This window comes from Meles meles, chromosome 4 (assembly GCF_922984935.1).
Source record: "Meles meles chromosome 4, mMelMel3.1 paternal haplotype, whole genome shotgun sequence".
Lineage (NCBI taxonomy): Eukaryota > Metazoa > Chordata > Mammalia > Carnivora > Mustelidae > Meles > Meles meles.
Genome location: NC_060069.1, coordinates 56,901,018 through 56,923,484, shown reverse-complemented (window position 1 = coordinate 56,923,484; position 22,467 = coordinate 56,901,018).

The window sequence follows — 22,467 nt, the reverse complement described above, 5'->3', positions numbered from 1 at the left end:
CACACTGCATCCTTCCCACCTGAGAGCTCTTCTGTCTGACGTTCCTTCTCTAGTGGCTACAGGACTCTGCAACCACACCTCGATTCCAGTCATTTCTAGGAGCTCATCTCGGCTATTTCCTTGAGGTAGGCTCCTAGTATTATTTCTTATTTGAAAATAAGCAATCTGTGATAGACACCATAGCTTTCCAAAAAAACACAGAAAACAAGGCAGATGGGGGGACATACATTCAGAGCTATTAAATTTCAAGTCTGTGATTTGGTCACTAGTCATCTGTGACCAGATGGTGACCAGGCAAGACATTTTGGTAGCCAGGGTTCTTGTCCATGACTCAGAATCTGCTGTTTCTTGAAAGCAGTTTTATCTTACAACAATTCCCCAAAATTGGTGATCAAAATTGGGGAGGGAGGGATGGAAAATGGTAGCATCAATGCATCAATGCATGTCCATGAATCAACTGAAGGTCTTCAGTTCTGCCTGTGAGCTACGTTTCACAGTAGCATTGGCCATATTTTGGTACCTTAAGATACCCTCCCGTTATAACTAACACATTTATCACCTTAGTTTACTCAGATACTTCTCAAACAGGCTGCTGCTTTATATTTCAGTGCCTCTTCAGACTTCAAGGGGTAGGAAAACAGGTTAGCACAGGGAAACAAACATTCCCTCAGGGAGTCTAGCCTGGTCCAAATCCCAGTTGTGCAACTTGGAGAAAGTCTCTCAGCTCTCTACAGCTCAGTATTGGCTCATAGGGCACTGTCTTAGTCAGCTTGGGTTGCCATAACAAAATACCATAGACTGCCCAGTTTAAGGAACAGAAATTTATTTCTCATAGTTTTGGAGCCTGGGAAGGCTAAGATCAAAGTGCCAGTCACTTAGGTTCCTAGAGAGAACCTTTTCCTGGTTTGCAGGCAGCTATCTTCCTGCTGTGTCCTCACATGGTAGACAGGCAATCGGAGCAAGTTCCCTGGCTTCTTCTTACAAAGGCACTAATCCCAGGGTGAAGACCCCACCCTCACAACCTCATCTAACTCTAACCACCGCCCAAATGCTCCACCTCCAGATAGCATCACAAGGGGGTTAGGGTTCAACATATGAATTGGTTTGGTGGAGAGGGAGGACACAAACATTTAGCCCGTAACAGGTGCTGTCTCTAAAGCAACTGACAAGCACTCCATAAAGTCAGCCATCACTAACTCAGGTTCTAAAATTAAGGAAACACGTGAAATATATTAAAATGTACCTGTTTAGGAGTGCAAGGTGGCTTGGTCAGTTAAGCGTCTGTCTTCGACTCAGGTCATGATCTCAGGATCCTGGGATCAAACCCCACATTGGGCTCCCTGCTGAGTGAGGAGCCTTGCTTCTCCCTCTCCCTGTGCTGCTCCCCTTGCTTCTGCTCTCTCTATCAAATAAATAAATAAAATCTTAAAAAAATAAAATGCACGTGTTTATCCATTTAGATGAATATAGAGGAACCAGCTTTTATTATCCTAGATATTGGGTCACACACATAAGGGACAAAGAAGACTCAGGTAAGGCTGCATCCTCCAAGGAGCTCCTGGTCTCCTATGCCACTTGGAAGAAACTTCTCTAGAAGATACCCTCTCCTCTGTCTTGCAGGGGAGGTGACCAGCCATGGACAAACATCTATAACAGGCCTGAGACACAATCTGCTGAGCAACTCTGCAAGCCTCAGGGTGGAGACTTTCAAATACTAACTATCGCAGTTACTGACTCCAACTCAGGGCAAGTCACTTAACCCCATTCAGTTCAACTTTCTCCTCTGTGGAATCATTTGTTTATTTGTTTGTTTAAAAATATTAATGTGTAGGGGTGCCTGGGTGGCTCAGTGGGTTAAGCCTCTGCCTTCAGCTCCGGTCATGGTCTCAAGGTCCTGGGATCAAGCCCCGCATCGGGTTCTCGGCTCAGCAGGGAACCTGCTTCCCCCTCTCTCTCTGCCTACTTGTGATCTCTCTCTCTCTGTCAAATAAAAAAAAATTAAAAATATTAATATGTATTGTGCACTGTTGGTGGGAATGTAAATTGGTGCAGCCACTATGGCCAACAGGATGGATGTTCCTCAAAAATAAAAAAACAGTTTTGAAGGGGCGGAGGTGGGAGGTTGGGGGAACCAGGTGGTGGGTAATAGGGAGGGCACGTGTTGCATGGAGCACTGGGTGTTGTGCAAAAAACAATGAATACTGTTACGCTGAAAAAATAAATAAATAAACCATTAAAAAAAATCAAAAATACAACAACTGTGTGATCCAGCAATTCCACTTCTGGGTAGTTATCCAAAGAAGATGAAAACACTAACTTGAAAAGATATATGCACCTCATGTTCATTGAACCATTACTTGTAATGGCCAATATATGGAAACAATCTAAGTGTTCATGGATAAAAAGATGTGATACACACACATACACATGAGGAACTATTCCTCAACCATAAAAAAGAATGAAATTGACAACCACCTGGATGGATCTTGAAGGCAATTTGCTAAGTGAAATAAGTCAAACAGAAAAAAGACAAATACTATTTGATCTCACTTATGTGTGAAATCTAAAAAAAATAAAATCAAAATAAAAAACCCAACTCAGAGACAACAGATTGGTGGTTGCCAGAGATTGGGAGGAGATGCAGATAGGCAAAATGAGTGTAGGAGGCCAAAAGGTACAAATTTCCATTTATAAAATAAGCAATCAATGGGGATCTAATGTACAGCATGGTGACTATAGTTAATATTGTACTGCTTACTGGAAAATTGCTAAGAGAGTAAATCTTGAAAGTTAGTTTCACAAGATAAAGAATTGTGACATTTTGTATGATGACAGATATTAACTAAACTTACTGTGGTAATCATTTTGCAATATATACAAATACTGAAGTATTATGCTGTACACCTGAAACTAATATAATGTTGTATGTCAATTATGCCTCAATAAAAAAATTAGTGTATTTATTGTTATTGCATATAAGAAATGGTGTTCACCTCACACCTTTGAGTGGTGCTCCAGCAGGAAACAAGGAGACAGCTCTGCAGAACATTGGGGCTACACTCCTTGGATCAAGGGGGTACTAGGTTTGTCATCTTTTTTTTTTTAATTTAATTTAATTTTTTTTCAGTGTTCCAAAATTCATTGTTTCTGCACCACACACAGTGCTCTATACAATATGTGCCCTTCTTAATACCCACCACCAGGCTCACCCAACCCCCCATCCCTCTCTCCTCCAAAAGCCCTCAGTTTGTTTCTCAGAGTCCACAGTCTCTCGTGGTTTATCTCCTCCTCCTATATCCCCCAACTCACTTCTCCTCTCCTTCACCCAGTGTCCTCTGTGTTATTCGTTATGCTCCACAAGTAAGTGGTATCTCAACTTAATAACATACCATAGATATAACAGCAACCGCCCTAGCTTGCAGACATTCTGGGAACTACATGCAACATGAAAAATCAACTAGCTGTACTTTTCACATGCAAGTACTTGATAAATGTTCTCAAAACAAACAAAATGAAACCCAGCACAGTCTGCCTTTGTCAAGAGTGTGTGTGAGAAGAAAGGCTGTATACTATCAACATGTTTATCTGTAACAACAGGTCAGAGCTCCATAAATAGCTATAATACACTTAGGATGTAGCTGTATGAAGTGAAAACAAACAAACAAACAAACAGAGTGGCTGAGTGCCATAAATCTCTATTATCATCCTCAGGAATCCACTGGCTATTGTTCTTCTAAGTTTCAGTATTAAAATTTAGTAGGCTGTAGCACCGAAGATGAAGCAGATAATAAAGTGAGAAGTTTTTCCATTGTGTTCCTTGGGTTTTCACTGATTCATTTAGAAATTATCCACATGCTCAAAAGAAAACAAAACAAAACCCCGCAAGTCTCAAACATGGCTGGTTGCTTCTCCCCTAGAGCAGTTTTCCACATTCACTTAGTCTCATGAAAATGCAGACTCAAAGGAAAGTTTCAAGAGTGATACAGGCTGATTACTCCCCACAACTTTGCATTTAAACCTCAATAAATATTAATAGGGAGAGTGAGCTAACATAGAACATAAAGTCAGAGTACCCTTCTCAGAATCATCTGAGGTCCTTGTCAAAACATAGATTCCAGGGGCACCTGGCTGGCTCAGTGGGTTAAAGCATCTGCCTTCGGCTCAGGTCATGATCCCACGGTCCTGGGATCGAGCCCCACATGGGGCTCTCTGCTCAGCAGGGGAGACTGCTTCCCTCCCTCTCTCTCTCTGCCTGCCTCTCTGCCTACTTGTGATCTCTCTCTCTCTCTGTCAAATAAATAAATATCTTAAAAAAAAAATTAAAAAAAAAAAAAGTAGATTCCAGACCAGTTATCTCTGTGGGTGGGGGCTCTGGAATCCACAGGTTTAACACAAATATGGGAGAACCTCTGATAAATGGGAGGGGGGGGGGAATTCGCTGAATTTATTTTGCTTTCGGGCAACATCCGCCAATTTTAAAAACAAAACAATAACAGGTTGATTTTAAATTGACAAATGAGTAGATGGAGTACTTAAAAACCCTTTTGACTTAAGGAATAGAAAACCCCAATATTAAAGCACAGCAAATGACCCTTTTACCAAGTTCAATGCTAGGGGTATTCTAAGCTTGCAAAGTATTAGAAACTAATAATTTAAAAATAAAAAAGGTGTGTGAGTGTGTGTGTGTGTGTATGTGTGTGATCCAGGTAGACCAAAATGTTAAGTAACCACAACAGAGTAGGATCACAAAACTACTAATTACATCTCCTTAATACATAAAATGTCAAAAAATAATCATTTTCAGTGCTGAGAAAGACCCACTGCATATCAACCAGGACTCTTTGCCCATTTGGCAAATACTGCCATTGCCCCAGATGTACAAAGACAAAGCAAACTCATTCCTTCTCTCTAGCTCCCACCAGTAGTGGTTCTTAAACAGTTCAAGCTCTAAGAGCCTTTGGCTTCATCCATGAAAAAAATGTCCATATGCACAAACAAAGATTTCAGGTGACTGAAGGAAATCCCAGTCCTCATCAAGTCCAGATGAATTGAGCAGATTCTAAATCCTGAAAGGTTTGCAGTGTCCAGCTAATTCGTAATATGATTTAAATGTTTTAAAGAAACAGAAATGAGGTTCTATAAATTAAAATTGCCTCTTTCTAGGATTTCTAATTGCCATTTCTATATGGTAGCCTTTTGTTTGTTTTTTGGTGTTGGTGGTTTTAGTTGTTTGTTATTGTTCATAACAATAGTTATAATTAGTTGTTAATGCCTTTGTTTGGCCAGAACCCTAACTGTATATTTAATTTGCCTGTGGATAATCCAGCATTAACCTAGAGGGAGTCACAGCTCTCCAAACACATTTATTACCATACAGGATACCATGAACTCTGTAACTATCTGGGAGTACAGAGCAGATGACTTGGGGAAGAAAAAAGTATCATCTCAACACAGTCATCCAAATACAAGTTTTGAGCTCAAAACTTTAGCAATGTTAAGGAGAGGGAATGACCCTCAGTTAACAGACGGTATCTTCTAGGGAGCTGTCAACAACCCCTCAAGCTAACAGTTGGGAAGGGTACATGTAAGGCTGGTGTGGAGAGCAGAAAGGGAAGACATTTGGGTAACATTGGATACTCCGTCCTGTTTTTCAACAAAAGATGGTGAGAATTAGGGCCAAGTTAGGGTGAGAGCTTATGTAAACCCGGGGGGCCAGCAAAGGAAGGGAAGAGCAAAGATTGTGGCAGGAAAAGACATCATGTGAGAGAAAATCCCGATGCACAATAAAGGAATGGGTGGGAAATGGTTGAAGGAAGGACGGAGAAGGTCACTAAGCCAGGAGGAATGCTTGGCAACTTACTTTTAATGTTGACAACAGAACAAAGAGGATTCCAGAGCAAAGACACCCGAGTGACCTGGGTTCCCATTCAAGAAAGATCTTCATTCTTAGTGCTCAAGTTAGCTATCTCATAAGACGTTTGTTTCTAACTTTCACATACACATTGACCCAGGGCTTCTCAATCGCCACCTGCTTCTACCCAGACACCCAGGGAAGAGTTGACTGTTTATTTATTTATGCCCTGCCTGTTTCCAAAATGGATTTAAGGCAGCAGAACACAAGAAGTAAGTCAAATTTCAATTTAAAAATTCATCACTAAGAATTTTCCATATCTTTAGCCAGACAACACTTGATCATTAGGATGTGATGTTAGTGCTGCTGACACTGTTTATATTCTGGTGTTTCTTTCTACTTATATAATAGAGAAGAAGATACTTGTCCTCAGCTCTGTACTGGTTCCTTTTAAATATTTCAGGTCAAGGTATCAAGAACCGTATTTTCAGATGGAGAGGCAGTCTTTGGGTGTGAAGGTCATGTTGATAGTCACTACCATTTCAAAGGTGCCTGCCATTTTACATAGGGACTACATTGAATCCTTAGAACATTTTAAGAATTTATTACTGTTCCTCATTCTACAGATGAGAAAACTGAGAACCAAAATGGTAATTACTAACTTGTCTGAGGCCACGTGGTGAATGGTGACAGGTTTCCAACACAGTTGTGGTGGACTTTGAAGCTTACCTGTTTTCCTTTAGACAGCTCTGCCTTACCCAAGCAGGGAGAAGGTGGGAAGAGCCCTCAACTGTCTCTGGGAGGAAACTCAGGACTAGACCCTAAAGTAGGAATGTGTGCTTGGCACACAGCATTTGTCCTTGTTTCTGAAACACATCTTTGCTGCTGGCCTGTTCCAAGGGTTTTATTCATGTTTTCCACCTAGATGAACAGGGCTTGCTTTAGCATCATTTATGTAATGTAAATATCATATTTCTCACGTTTTCCTTTTGGAGACTGTGGGTTTGGGCCTGAATTTGTGCATGTTTTGCCTGATTGATCATTGCCAGAGGCAGTTTCAGTAATAGTTTAAGAGAAAAAGTAAACACACTGTTTTCAAACACTACTACAGAAGTAAGATTATGTAATTAAAACCCTCAGTTACAATTTTTGTCTTTTACATAGTACTTTAAAATTTGTAAGGGATAGAGGAAAAGGGTGGATGTAATTTTAAAAGATAGGGATTTAACATGATCTGATCAAGAGTTAGACATTTACGTGCAGATAGTCTTAGAATATCTTTTCTCCAGGCCCTGCTTCTGTGATATGTGTCTGTAAGAACACCGAGGCCCAGGTGAAAGTCAGATATGCCATCAAGATGCTGAGATAGGTACCCAGGCCTGCATTAGCAAGAGAGTTCTTTGGCGGAATGTTCCCGTGTCCAGATGAATTGATTTGCCGTGTATTTCATCAGCTAAGGCTGAGCTCTTTTACAAGGAGCAACAGAACAATGGTTCTTGAAATGTTTCTGAAAAATGAAAGAGGTGTCTCCACTCCCCGTTAAGCTTGATATGAATCTTTTGCTTATTATCTTTTTAAGGTCTTCTCTATGTCAATAAAAATAGTGGTGTTTCCAAAAAAAAGATTTATTTTTGTTCTAACCATAACCAATATCAACTCAAAGTCCACTCCCTACAGCTGTGGGCCTGGATCAAAGATGTTCTTTTCAAAAGCAGATCACCAAAGACTATGAGACATAGAGGTTGATGGTGCTGTAAACTTGAAGATAAGCAGGGCAGCACATATAGATGGGCAATCTGGAAATGATCTTTATGATAAGTAACTAATACTAGTTAGATATACTAACTGTAATTCTCTTCTTCCACTTTTCATTTATTTATGGAAGAACTTAATGCAAAAAGCAATCTGTGTTTCTTACATAAAATACAAAGAAGAAGAAAAATATGATAATCACATGTAATCTTACCATACAAAAAGTAAACACAGTTAACATTTTGGAATATAACCTTTCAGTCTCTTTTTTAAAAAATTTTATTAATTATTTGAGGGAGAGATCAAGAGCAAGAGGGAGCCTGTGCATGATCACAAGTGGGAGGGGCAGAGGGAAAGGAAGAGAAAATCTCAAGCAGGCTCTGTGCTGGGCACTTAGCCTTATATGGGACTCGATCTCAGGACCCTGAGTTCACAACCTGAGCCTAAATGAGGAGTTGGCCACTCAACTGACTGACACCCCGGAATCCCGACCTTTCAGTCTCTTAAACGCAGAATATTTATTTATTTTCAAGTACAGACATACCTCAGAAATATTGTGGATTCACTTTTGGACCACCACAATAATGCCCATACCTCAAAAAAACAAGTCCAGTGAATTTTTTGGTTTCAAGTGCATATAAAAGTTATGTTTATATTATTCTATAGCCCATAAGTGTGCAATAACATTATGTCTTTAAAAATATTCATACTTTAAGAATACTTTATTATTAAAAAATGCAAACCATTATCTGAGCTTTCAGTGACTTGTAGTCTTTTTCCTGGTGAAGGGTCTTGCCTCAGTGTTGACGGCTGCTGACCTGTCAGGGTGGTGGTAGCTGAAGGTTGGGGTGGCTGAGGCAATTTCTTAAAATGAGATAACAATGAAATTTGCTGCATTGACTGACTCTTCCTTTAATGAACAATGTTTTGGTAGCATGTGATGCTGTTAGATAGCATTTTATCCACAATAGAACTTTCAAAGTTGGAGTCAGTCCTCTCAAACCCTGACGCTGCTTATCTAAATAAATACATAGAAAATTATTAATATTCTAAATCCTTTGTTGTCATTTCAACAATCTTCACAGTATCTTCATCAGGAGTAGATTCCATCACAAGAAACCACTTTCTCTGCTCATTCATAAGAAGCCTCTCCTCATCTGTTAGTTTCATCATGAGATCGCAGCAATTCAGTCCCATCTTCAGGTCCACTTCTAATTCCAGTTCTCTTGCTATCTCCACTACACTTGCTGTTACTTCCCCCACTGAAGTCTTGAACCCCTCCCTGTCATCCATAAGGGCTGGAATCAACTTCTTGCTATTAATGCTTATATTTTGACCCCTTATGATAAATCAAAAATGTTCTTAATGACATATAGAATTGTGAATTCTTTCCAGAAATTTTTAATTTACTTTGCCCAGATCCATCAGAGGAATCACTATCTATGGCAGCTACACCCTTATGAAATGTATTTCTTAAATAATAAGGCTTAAAAATTGAAATTACTCCTTGATGCATGGGTTGCAGAATGGACGTTGTGTAAGCAGGCATAAAAATAACATGAATCTCACTGTACATCTCCACAGAACTCTTGGGTGTACTGTCAATGAACAGTCATATTTTGAAAGGAATGTTTCTGAGCAGCAGGTCTCAAGAGTGGGCCTAAAATATTCAGTAAACCACATTGTAAAGATATGTGCTGTCATCCAGGATTTGTTGTTTCATTTCAAGAGCAGAGGCAGAGTAGATTAAATGTAAGTTTTAAGGGCTCTAGGATTTTTGAAATGGTGAATCATCATTGGCTCCAACTTTAAGTCACCCAGCTGCATTAGCCCCTAACAACTGTGTCAGCCTGTCCTTTGAAGCTTTGAAACCAGGCTTCTCCTCTTCAACTATGAAAGCCCTGGATGGCATCTTTTCCCAATAGAAGGCTGTTTAACCTACACTGAAAATCTATTATTTAGCATAGACATCTTCATGAATTATCTCTGTTAGATCTTCTGGATAACTTGCTGCAGCTTCTGCATCAGGACTTTGCTGCTTCACCTTGTACATTTATGTTATGGAGATGGCTTCTTTTCCTTAAACCTCATGAACCAACCTCTGCTAGCTTCAGACTTCTCTTCTGCAGCTTCCTCACCTCTCCCAGCCTTCACAGAACTGAGAAGAGTTGGGACTTTGCTCTGGATTAGGCTTTAGCTTAAGGGGATGTTGTGGCTGGTTTGATCATCTATCCAGACCACTCAGACCTTCTCCACATCAACAATAAGGCTGCTTTGCTTTCTTATCATTTGTGTGTTCACTGGAGTAGGGCTTTTTATTTCCTTCAAGAACTTTTCCCTTGCATTCACAACTTACCTACCTGTTTGGTTCAAGAGATCTAACTCAGCTTTCAGTGTGTCTTTCTCATGGAGCTTAATCAGTTCTAGCTTTTGATTTAAGGTGAGAGACATACAATTCTTCCTTTCACTTGAACACTTTGAGGCCATTAAAAGGTTATTAGCTGGCCTAATTTTAATATTACTGTATTTTAGGAAATAGCCAGGGCAAAGGAGAGGGAGAGAGATGGGGAAATAGCCAGAACACACATAGTATTTATTAATTTCACCATCTTATGTGGGTGAAGTTTGTAGTGCCCTAACATAATTACAATGGTAATACCAAAGATCCCTTATTACAGAGCACCATAACAAATATACAAATAAAGAAACAGTTTAAAATATTGTAACAGTTCCCAAAATGTGACACAGAGACATGAAATGAGCAAATGTTGTTAGAAAAATGGGGACTAGAGACTTACCTGATGCAGGGTTGCCATAAATCTTCTATTTGTACAAAAAGTCAGTATCTGTGAAGTTCAATAAAGTGAAGCACAATAAAATGAAGTAAGCCTATAAATAACTTTTTAAAAAACAATTTTAAAGGTAACACATGCTGATTGTTTAAAAACAAATCAGACACACAATAAAGAAGGAAATTAAAAAAAATGTATACTCAGTCCTATCACACAAGGCAGAATCTCTGCCTCAAAGATTTGTGTATTTTAAAAGTTTTATTTATGTGTTGACAATTTATCCACAGAAATTCTATCAGTTTATATTTTAACAAGACTATATGAGAATATCTATTCTTTTCATAGCCTCAAAGAACTCTCTTTAAATATTTGATATTCAGCTTAATTCGATAGGCTGAAAAAAGTGGACAAGATTTTATTTTTCGTGTCTTTGATTCTTAGTAAGTTTGATTATTCTTATGTTTATTTGTGCTTCTCACTATAAATTGCTTACTTTTTTTTTTGCCTACTTTAAAATGTGTTGGTAAAAGCCCATTTGTAGTGAGGTTGTCAACCATTTTTCTGCCAGCCGTATTAAATATTTTCCTTAGTTCACTCTTTGCCTTTGAATTGTTTGCCTATTTTTAAGTTTTTATGTTTAAATAATTTTAGATTTATTGGAGAGTTACAAAGGAGCACAGTGAATTCCTATATACTCTTTAACCAGTTTCTCCTTCTTACTTCATAATTACAGTAAAGTTTTCAAAATTAGGAAATTAACACGGGTACAATACAATTAACTAGTATTTTACTTAGAATAGACTTTATTCAGATTTTGCTAGTTTTTCCACTAATAATATTTTCTGTTCCAGTACCTAATCTAGGATTCCACACTGCATAAATTTTTGTGTCTCCTTAGACTCCTCCAATCTGTAATGGTTTTAGGCTTTCCTTATTTTCATGATATTGACACTTTTAAAGAGTACTAGTCAGATATTTTGTAGAATGTTACTCAGTTGGGGTTTCCCCACTCTAAAGTTACATTTTTCCTCTTTTTTTACTCAATTTTTACAGAGAAGTCACTAAGGCCAGTCTTCACTTGAGTGGGCAGTGGGCTAATCTCCACCACCCAGAGAGAGGAGTATCTATAGAATTTGAGGACATATGTTAAAACCACCACATTAATAAATATTTTGGGGTATGGATACTTTAAATCTATCTAAATATCTTCTTTCTCATTAAAGTTTGCTAACTAATTTTAGCATTCATCACTTGATCTTGTTTGTAGCCATTATTACTATGGTGTTCTAAAGTTGATTTTCTATTTCCCTCATTGCTTCTGCATTTATGATTTGGAATCCTTTTGTAGGGAATATTAATTCCTTTTCCCCCAGAAATATGGTAAGTTTCAGTGACTAAACACAATACCAAAGGCCTAATTTTTTAAATTTTTATTTATTTATTTATTTTTTTTATCTCTGCTCTTCTTTCTCTACTATAATGGTAAGAAGGCTGTCAATTTCTCCCAGGGTATATCTGTTTTCACTTGCTGTTGTAACACATTACCACAAACTTGGTGGCTTAAAACAACACAAATTTATTTTTCTGGAGTTCAGACGTGTGAAATGTGTTTCACTGGGCTAAAATAAAGGTGTTGGTAAGGCTATAAATCTTTTTGGAAGTTCTAAGGGAGAATCCATATTCTTGCCTTTTCCAGCTTCTAGAGACTACCCATAGTCTTTGGCTCATGGCTGTCCTCCATCTTTGAAGTTAGCCATATTAGGTCAAGACCTTCCCATACTTAGTCTGTCTGGTTTTCTCTCCTCTACCTCCTTCTTCCACTTATAAGGACCCTTGTGATTACACCAGGCCTATGTGGATAATCCAGGATAATCTCTCCATCTCAAGGTCAGCTGAATAGCAACGTTAATTATATCTGCAACCTTAATTCCCATTTGCCATGTAATATAACACGCTCACAGTTTGGGGATTAGGATGTAGACATCTTCAAGGACCCTTATCCGCTTACAATACAGGGCTGTCAGCTTTTTATCTATAGGTATAGGTAGAAGGAACTGATAGATATGAAAATAGAAAAATTCCACTAGCTTCAACAGGGGCAACACAATAGAATTGATTTTTATATGGGTCCCAGATATATAGTATTGGGTCTTCTTTATTTTGGAAGCCAAATGTGTATAGTCCTGAGACATTATTGAGAATGGGCAGGCATTCTTTAATGATTCAGGGCCTGGGATTTTTAGAAACAAGTAACCCTGAGCCAAAGTTTAAGCTGATACAATATCATCAATCTGTATATTTAATACCTAAAGACTTCAATTAGTTTAGAAATCAAAGAAATAAGTGTCATTCCAAATTGACTATTAAAACCATACTTTTGAGAGGATATTTTACTAATCACATATATCCACTCTTAGTTGAATACAAGTCTTTGCAAAGATCTCTTGAACCTGAAGAAAAGGTTCAGAAAGTGGTTTCCCCGGTGTTACTCTGACCTTGTTAGGAGCTGTAAACTCATACTTTCCTTTAGACTAAGGATTCCTCCTTTTTTCTCTGCTAGGCTCATGGAAAATGAGGCAACAATGACTTCAGTTTTCTTTTACAGTGTGAGTCTGTATTCTCTGCATAAAGGCCCACTCTCTTTGGTCCATCTTCTGTCATTTAAAAAGGAGTTCAATTTTCATTTAAACTAAAACAAAAACAAAACAGTTTGCCCATTTCTCTCACCTCCCCAACTCTCACCTCTGGCAACCACTAATCTGTTCCCTGTTATGAGCTTGGGTTTATTGATTAATTAATGTATTTATTAGATTCCACATGTAAGAGTAATCATGCAGTATTTGTCTTTCTTTGTCAGACCTACTTCATTTAGTATAATGTCCATCTCAATGTTTAGTATAAAGTCCATTTCAACATCTCTCAATGTCCATCTATGTTGTCATAAATGGCAAGATTTCATTCCTTTTTATGGCTGAACACACACACACACACACACATATACACACACAATTTATTTTCTCTTAAGATTTTATTTATTTATTTGACACAGAGAGATTACAAGTAGGCAGAGAGGCAGGCAGAGAGAATGGGGGTAACAGGCTCCCTGCTGAGCAGAGAAACCAATGTGAGCCTCGATCCCAGGACCCTAAGATCATGACCCAAGCCGAAGGCAGAGGCTTAACCCACTGAGCCACCCAGGTGCCCCAATATACAAAATTTCTTTATCCACTCATCCTTCAGTAAACATTTAGGTTACTTCCATAGCTTGATTATTGTAAATAATGCTGCAGTAGATATGGGGGTGCATATCTTTTCAAGTTAGTGTTTTCATTTTCTCCAGGTGAATACCTAGAAGTAGAATTGCTGGATTATATGCTAGTTCTATTTTTTTTTTTTTAAAGATTTTATTTATTCATTTGACAGAGAGAGATCACAAGGAGGCAGAGAGGCAGGCAGAGAGAGTGAGAGGGAAGCAGGCTCCCTGCCAAGCAGAGAGCCCGATGCGGGACTCGATCCCAGGACTCTGAGATCATGACCTGAGCCGAAGGCAGCGGCTTAAACCACTGAGCCACCCAGGCGCCCCTCTATTTTTTTTTTTTTATTTACTTTTAGAGAGAGAGAGAGAGAGACAGCAGGGGGAGAGGAGCAGAGAGAGAAGGTGAGATAAACTCAAGCAGACTCCACGCTGAGCACAGAGCCTGATGCAGGACTTGATCTCATGACCCTGAGATCACTACCTGAGCTGAAAGGAAGAGTTAGATATTTAACTAACTGTGTCATCCAGGTGCCCCTCTATTTTTAATTTTTTGAGGAACTTCTAAACTGTTTTCCAGAGTGGCTGTACCAATTTATAGACTCATCAATAGTACACAAGTGTTCCCTTTTCTCCATATCCTTGACAATACTTGCTACATACAGTCTTTTTGATAATACCTATTCTGACAGGTGTGAGATAATATCTCATTATGGTTTTTATTTGCCTTTCCCTGGTGGTTAGTGATGTTGAGCATCTATTCGTGTGTCTATTGGTCATTTATATGTTTTCTTTTAAAAAATGTCTGTTCACTTTTAATTGGATTTTTTTTTTTTACCATTGAATTCTATGAGTTCTTGCTATATTTTGGATATTAGCCTTTTACTAGGTATATATGTTACAAATATTTTCTCCCATTAAGTAGGTTGCCTTTTCATTTGTTGATGGTTTTCATAGCTGGGCAGAAACTTTTTTGTTTGATATATTCCCACTTGTTTATTTCTGCTTTTGTAGTTTTTGCTTTTGGTGTCAGATGCAAAAATATTATTGACAGGACTTATATGAAGGAGCTTATTGCTTCTAGGAGTTTTCTTCTAAAGGTTTTATGGTTTGAGGACTTACATTTAAGTCTTTAATCCATTTTGAGTTAATTTTTTGTGTATGGTGTAATACAGTGGACCAATTTCATTATTTTGCATGTAGTTGTCCAATTTTCCCAATATCACTTATCGAAGTGAATGTCCTTTCCCTATTGTATATTCTTGACTCATTGTCATAAATTAATTGATCATGTATACATGTGTTTATTTCTGGGCTCTCTATTCTATACCTTGATCAACATGACTGTTTTAAATGCCAATACCTGTTTTAAAGGTATTTAAGTGCTGTTTTAATTACTATAGCTTTGCTAAATAGTTTGAAATTAGGAAGAATTGTGATGCCTTCAGCTCTGTTTTTCTTACTCAGGATGGTTTCGGCTATTCAGACGTTTATGATTCCATGTGAATATTAGGATTTTTGTTCTATTTCTGTCCAAAATGCCATTGGAATTTTGATAGGGATTACATTGAAGTTTTATATTTCTTTGTGTAGTATGACATTTTTAAAATATAAATTGTTATAATCCATGAGCACAGAATACCTTTGCATTGTTTGTGTCCTTTCCATCCTATTTCATTAGTGTCTTGTAGTTTTCAATATACAGTGGTTTTCACCTACTTGGTTAAATTTATTTCTAGGTATGTTATTATTTTTGATGCTGTTACAAATGGGATTGTTTTCCTAGTTGTTCTTTCTTATAGTTCTTTGTTAGTGTATTGAAATGCAATTGATTTTTGCATATAGATTTTGTATTCTGCAACTTTACTGAATTTTTTTATTAATTTCAACAATTTTTTGATGAGTCTTTAGGGTTTTCTATATATAATATGTCATTTGCAAGTGGTGACAGTTTGATGTCTTCCTTTCTAAGCTGGATGGTTTTTTCCCTCATTTTTCTTACCTAATTCCTCTGGATAGGACTTCCAAAACTATGTTAAATAAAAGTGGCAAGAGTAGGCATCCTTGTCTTGTTCCTAACCTTAGAGGAGAAGTTTTTAGCTTTTCACCATTGAATATGAGGTTAGCTGGGTGCTTGTCATTTATGGCATTTATTATGTTGAGATATGGTCTCTCTATACCTGCTTTGTTGAGACTTCTTTTTTTTAAAATCATAAATATATGGCAAATTTTGCCAGAAATCCTTTTCTGTATCTATTGAGATGTTTATATAATTTTACCCTTCATCTTGTTAATGTGGTATATCACATTGACTAATTTGTGGATTTTGAATAGTCCTTGCATCCCTAGAATAAATCCCACTCCAATCATGGTGTATAATCCTTCTAATGTATTGTTGAATTTGGTCTGCTATTATTATTTTTTTGAGGATTTTGGCATCTATGTTCATCAGGAATATTGACCTGTAATTTTCTTTTCTTGTGACATCCTTGTCTTGTTGTTATTGGGATAATGTTGGCTTTATAAGAAGTATTTGAAAGAATCTCTTCTTTTATTTTTTGGAAATTTGAGAAGAATTGATATTAATTTTTCTTTCTATTTAGTAGAATTCACTCGTGAAGCTGTTGGGCCTGGACTTTTGTTTGCTGAGAGATTTTTGATTACTGACTCAATATCCTTACTAGTAATTGGTCGGCTCAGATTATTTATTTCACCATGATTCGGTCTTGGTAGGTTGTATGTTTCTAGGAATATATCTTCTAAGTTTTCAAATTGGTTAATGTAAAATTATTGATAGTAGTCTGTTACAGTCCTTTGGATTTCTGTGATGTTAATTGCCACTCCTCTTTCATTTCTAATTTTATTTGAGTCCTCTCTTTTTTCCTTGATGAGTCTAGCTGAAGATTTGTCAATTTTGTTTATCTTTTCAAAGAACCAGTTTTTAGTTTCATGGATCTTTTCTACTCTTTTTAGTCTCTCCTTGTTTATTTCTGTTTTAATCTTTGTTATGTTCTTCTTTCTACTAACTTTGGTCTTTGTTCTATTTCTAGTTCCTTGAGGTATAAAGTTAGGTTGTTCAGTTGGTGTTTTTCTTGTTTCTTGAGGTAGGCATTTATGACTATGAAATTCCCTTTTAGAATTGCCTTTGCTGCAACCCCAAAATTTTGACATGTTTCACTTTCATTTTTATTTGTCTCAGGGTAATTATTGATTTTTCTTTTAATTTCTTCTTTGACACCTTGGTTGTCCAGTAGCATGTTGTTTAATGTCCACATACTTGTGAATTTTCCAGTTTTCTTTGTAGGGCCATTTTCTTCTGTCAATACCATTCCTGTTAGGGGCTTCTCTCCACTCTGCTTCACTCTGCTCCACACAGAACTAAAGAAAATGTTCTATTATTTAAAAAACAAAAACAAAACAACTAGCTTTACCTTCTCAGTTGTCTAGAGCCCCCTGTAGTGGCACAACTCTTCCAGTATTTGGAAAGAACAGGTTTGTGGAGCCATCTAGACCTGATTTGAAATCCCATTTTTGCTCTCACCAATTACATGCTTTTTGAAAAATAAAATCCTTTGGCGCTCTGTTTTCACCTACTCATGGGTTAGTGTGGCCATTGTCTTTGCTGTGAAGGCTAGTTATCACCAATGTCCTGTGGTCATTTTTATCTCTTAGTACTTATTGAGCACATACTATATGCTAGGCACATACTTGGTATGAAGGACACAGAGGTGAAAATAATCAATGTGGTACTTACCCAGTGTTGTTTCCAGTCTAGAGGGAAGATATATTTAAGAGCTAAGGAGAGTATAGTGAGCATGGTGAACGTGTGAGTAAATGGTAACAGACAAGGGTTCATCAAGGGAATAAAGAGCTTGTGATTCTATAATCCTGTTGCACTTGTAAGTGCATATGTCTGCCTCTGTTGGGTGATACATTTTCCAAGAGCAAATGCTGAGTCTGCTCCACCTGTGCAAACCTCTCAGCCATACAAAGCAAGAATTTACTAAAACTCTGTTAAGCTCAAGTCTTCACTGTGAACTCCTTATGTGTTACTGCTAGATGAAATAAACTCAGTTAGTTGGTCATCATAGAAGAACTAGACAGAGGGCACCTGGGTGACTGAGTGTTAAGCTTCTGCCTTCGGCTCGGGTCATGATCTCGGGGTCCTGGGATCGAGCTCTGCATCGGGCTCTCTGCTCAGCAGGGAGCCTTCTTCCCCCTCTCTCTCTGTGCCTGCCTCTCTGCCTACTTGTGATCTCTGTCAAATACATAAATAAAATCTTTAAAAAAAAAAAAGAAGAAGAAGAAGAAGAACTAGACAGTAGGCTTCTTCAGAGCAGTCACTATCTCCCTATCAATCTTGGTACTCTTAGTATCTTGCCTAGAGTCAGGGTTAGGGTATATATGCAAAATATTATTATTGTTTAATAAATGAAGGAACATACCTAAAATCTTAAAGTGCCTCTGTCCATCACTAAAATTCTTAAAGAAAAGTGAAGAAATATGTTTTATGAATGTTCGTGTTAACTGAACACTGAAAGCTCATTATGAGTAAACAGAACCCTATCCTAGTATGTCTTAAATATGCCCTGCATGAATAAGGTGTGAGTTTTACAATCTCATTTGCTCTATCTATGTAAAAGCTTTTTATTTGGCTTCAAAGTCTTCAACTTCACAGCAAAATTTCATTATGTCCCAGCTGAGTTCTGTTTAATGGAATTAAATTTCACCCTTTCTAATTATCTTTAGGAACAGACAATCTTTACAGAATAATTAGTAATAGAAGAACATAATGGGTCATTGTCTTTATTACTGCAAAGAAATCCTAGATGCTGCTCTAAATCTTAAAAAAAGATCTCATGAAATATAAAATGTATTGAATCCTTCCTCTTAAATTATGTAACATTTAAACTTTGTCAACATGGCTTAAAGATGATGGGAGGTAATTATTTTCCTCCTTCACTTTGAATTATTTTATGAAACTACTTTAATGATCCCATTCAAATTAATTATGCTTACATTTCATTTTCAAGATTTTTTTTTATTGGTAGAACATTCTATTATCAAACACAATTTAAATGCATATTTTTTTCACTCATCTCAAGATCTATTTGCTTCCTTGTACAATTTTTTCTAGACCCTAACCTAAGTTCATTAAATTGTATACACAAAATATGAGAGTGCTAAAAATATAGCTACTTCAATATTTTTAACAAGTGAATGAAGTTAAATTAAAAATCGTTCCACTTACTCAACCAAAACAGCATAATGCTATTGGAAAAATTTTATAAAATGTAACTCAATGAAAAAGAAAGAGCCAGACATGGGTAGGAAAAAAACAAAACAAAACAAAATACCAACAGACAAAAAAATTGTTTTTTTCCCCTCTCTAAACATTCAAACAATTAAAACTTACCTTTAAAAATGGAAGATGGAAAATGTGGTAGAAAAATGAGTAGAGTCCTTCTTGGACTTTTAGTCTTTATAGTTTAATTTGTTGAGAATTTAAAATTACAGTAATTGCCCTTAAATAACTGACATTATTTGACACCACAACAACAGAGGAGTGGAAATGACTGACAAACACACAAAAGACTTTTGTTATCTTTGTTTGTCTGCCTGAATAAATCTCAACAACTATTTCAAAGATTTAAATTTATAGCATACTTAATCGCCATTAGATGGCCAATCCTACTGGCTTTCAGCTAAGTTTCACTGACACTCAACATTTTTGGTATCAACTTCTTTAACACATCTAGTTTGTCTCAACAGCTATCTTTAAACTAAATTATTACCTCTAAATTAAACATTTTGATAAAATATGTGGAATTAAACAGAATTAACTTGAGTTAAGTAGAGCTCCTTCTTTTTTCTTCCCCTATACTGAGAACTGGATTGCGGGGTAGAGAAGGGGGTATTTGAAATGGTGAATTTGAAAAATATAACCTACTGTCTACCCTCCATATATGATGGTAAGCTGGTTAATATTTGACTTAATGGTTTCTTTCTTAGCAAATCAAGCACATTTAAGAAATTGATACCCCAAACCATTTATTGTGACTTAGTTACTCAAAGAAAATCAGGTCTACCATATAATTTAGAATTCCTGCAAAGAATTTAGAATGCAAATGTCATGGATGAAAGATAAAGTTCTCTCATTATTTTTATTCAAGTTTTTAGTTCTTTTATTTTTGCACTTCCAAAATAAAGCGTAATCTGCAAATGAGCATAAAAATTAGAATTCTTGAAACATCCATTTTGTTTCCTAGTGAAAACTGACACTTAAAGAAAATAATTGAATTGAAATAATCCCCTAATTGGTATCACACTTTACATTTGGCAAACAGTATTCCTCTATATTCACTTGACACTTACCTGGCTTGTAAAAATTTACCTCTCTTTTGTGTTTTAATTTTGATATCAAGTTCCATCCATACCGAAATAAGAGACACAACTTATTCTATGCACATTATATTATAGTGACTTTTTGATTGTTGGTAAAGTAAGGCAATACTGTATACCATATAAAGAAGAGTCTTCCGGGGTGTGAGTATGAGTGAAATAGGAAATGTATTAGGTTTCTAAGAGGTCAGAGGGGTTAGGTCAGGAGGATGAATGAGGCACAGGGGGCTTTAAGCTCAGTAGTGCGTGATTCACTTCAGAGGAAAGATTCTGGGTTTTTTGTATTTTGTTTTTTGTTTTTTTTTTTAATAGGTGTGTTCTTCTTTGCCCTACATTACATTACCTTAATGAATTAAAATATACTAGCTTAATTTTTATTGCTTGCACTGCTTAAAACTACACGAAATTATGAAGATTTTATTTCTTCTTTAGTCTTCTTCTAGTACCTTATGAAGTCGGAAAAACATACCTTGCTTATTTTGGCTCTAAGGATTTTTCCCCTGGAGCTGTTTGGGCCTTACCAGCTATTTATACTAATTGCCTAATTAGCTAGCAGAACCAAGTATTCATTCTTTTGGCCAAATAAGGGAATTTCCTTCTCTCCACCTCACCTGGTGCAGGTGAAAAGCTCCCAAAGCTTAAGATCTGATATAGTCATTCCAATAGTTCTCTTTCCTTCCTCTTTCCAAATGACAAAGCCTGGGAGTATCTTTTTCTTGATGATTAATGAAGTTTTCGCCATTTTCACAGGAAACAAATCTCTTTTCAAATCTGAAGCATTTCAACAACCTCTAAATGTAAAATCACTGGTATTCTTTAACTGTCAAACTTAGCCATTGCAATCTCATCCTTTGTGCTGAGAATGTTCAAAATTTGGATATTGAATGCAGAATTAAGGATTGGTCTTCTCCCAGTGACCAGAAAACTTTACCTTAATCATAGGTACCCTAATATTTGAATAAGAATTTAAAGAGGCGACTGGCACATGGTAAAAATTATTTTTAGCAATTTGAGAATGAAATATGAACGGACCTACTGGTTTCCAGTATCCAGTTATTTAAGTTCAGTCATACACCAATGACAAGCAGAGAATCTAATGTCTTCATTCAGCTTTCAGAAAGGAGACAATGATCCTGCGTGCTAGTCCTTCCTGTGAATGTAGTTGTTCCTACACTGATAGGATCAGCAAACTTCCTAAAGCCTACAGGGGGGGACTGATGTTTTTCAAAGAGCTGTTTAGGAAAACAAGGGAAGCAGAAGTTTCTACACTTTGGGGTAGAAGGGAAGAAGAGTAGGGAGAATTTTTTTTTTTTTAAACCTGCACCATGGGATTTTTTTTGTTGTTGTTGATTCTATTCTGACAAGGAAGGAGAATGTGGTTTTTCACTGCTTTTCTCTTTAAAGATTTATTTGAGGTAAACCTGTGTTCAAAGTGGAGGTTAACAAAAAGGGGACATATCGGTTACATGAGTGGCAAACACGGAAACATCACCTGAGAAATAATAAATTGATCAATTATATATCAACTAACCTCTCATTTAATTTTGGACTTTCTATGGGCAAATATTTGACTCTACTTATAACAGATAATTCTTAATTTTAATATTAGTGTTTGAATATGTATAATTCTGATAGGCTAGTTTTGCCACATTGATTCAGGTAGCCTTTACTAGCAACATTAATTTGGAAAGTTGATGTGCAAATGGACTGCCTTGTTATATTTTGATTTATAAAAACTCTATTCATTTGTATCTAATTCAGTGTAAGTTATTTGGCTTGGATCCCTTTGTTAGTGACATCTTGACTCTGGATTGAAATTATTTGAAAGATTTTTTTTTATTAACTTTGAGAAGGTATTATTGAGTTTACTTCATTCTTACCACACTTATGAGAAATAAAACCAGCTTTCTTCTAACATTGCAGGTCCAAAGACTGGTCTGTAGTCATTAATTATCTTTTTTATGTTATTAGAGATTCTCAGAGTGAAAACAGGAAAGTTTGCTTACAGTATGCTTGATAAAGAATTTCAGTAATCTGATTATTCCTTTCTGGTTTAAAACAACTTTTTAACCACCAAATGGGGGGGGAGCAATTAGTATTAATGTTATTTTTGCATTCTTGCAAAAATTATGCAAATGTTGAATGATATGTCAAGAGCTCTGCACATATATGCATATACATATATATATATGCATCTCTATACATATATATGTTTAGAAGACCATTCATTTGTAATAATTTTAGTGAAAGGAATATTTAGCAAGAAAATGTTCTGTTTGAAGACATACTTTAGTTTTTTTTTTTCAAATTTCATGTTCACAGTTGTCTTCCACCACTACCAAATAGTTCATTACACAACACAATATATCTTTTCGGTAGCGAAAACATTTAATAGTCAAGTTGAACTTCGCAAAATA